Genomic DNA, 1,121 nt, shown 5'->3' on the forward strand with positions numbered 1-1,121 from the left:
TCTAATTTTAGTTGCCCTGACATCGTGCATCTCCATCTAGATCGCCCAATCGGGCTAAATGACATGGATAGACGAGGGTCCTTCAAAAAGTCATGCCATAGGTTTTATAACAAGCTCATTTATCATCAAATGATATTAGACTTGACACAAAGGCAAAGGACTATATCTCTTGAGACTGGAATATCGTCATTTGCTGTCCAGGATATTATGACTTACTGGGTTGATTTGAAAGTGACCCAACCTTGGAGTCCGTCGGGGGCAAAGAGCAGCGCAATTTACGTGCAATTGAAAACTTCCCTGGCCAAGTTTTAGCTATTACATGAGACGGAAACTGCGCCCATAAAAAAATGCATATATATGTAAGCCACATGCTTTTACTTTTGAAAAACAACCACTTTTTTTCCTTGCTGTGGTGGAGTAAGGGTATCGGGTATAGGTCCAAATGCCTCTAATGCCACACCTTGATTTTAACAGCAGTAAAAAGAGAAACTGTTGAGGCGTCGGGGATCAAATTGGCATGCAAGCTAAGACATCTTTCACATGTGTGATTCCAGCTTCCAAGAATAATTGTAAATGTGCCAAATTCCATCTTATTTTATGGGAAAAATTAGCCTGTTATAAAACCAATGGCATTACGTTTTGAAGGACGTACCTGGCAGGGTAATCACGTCTGTGGATTAATTGAGTTTATCCTGACATGGTTGTTTATGGTGTGCGGATACAGAGTACCCAAACTGCCAAGCTGGAGACTACCGCTGTTTGAACGGACAGTGCGTTCCTCTAAACAGACGCTGTGATCTTGTCAACGACTGTCTGGACGGATCCGATGAGCTGAGTTGCCGTAAGTAATATGGCCCTCCTAATTCCATGCGTTTAAGGTAGATCCGTGGTTTAAATGTAGATACGTGGCCTCCCCTGTCTAGCTTTGATGTGTCACCATGGCTAAAGATGATGAGGCAAATGAATGAATGACGGCTCATAACTGAAACAACTGAGTGAGAGCAAAAATCACAGAGGGACATAGAATCACATGATTATGTACGTCTTCCTTAAACATCTTGCTTTCAGCTTTCTTGCTTTAGGTAAGGGGTTTCACTGTACTATCCAGCTATCTCACAAAA

Source organism: Branchiostoma floridae, chromosome 3, assembly GCF_000003815.2.
Source record: "Branchiostoma floridae strain S238N-H82 chromosome 3, Bfl_VNyyK, whole genome shotgun sequence".
NCBI classification, from domain to species: domain Eukaryota; kingdom Metazoa; phylum Chordata; class Leptocardii; order Amphioxiformes; family Branchiostomatidae; genus Branchiostoma; species Branchiostoma floridae.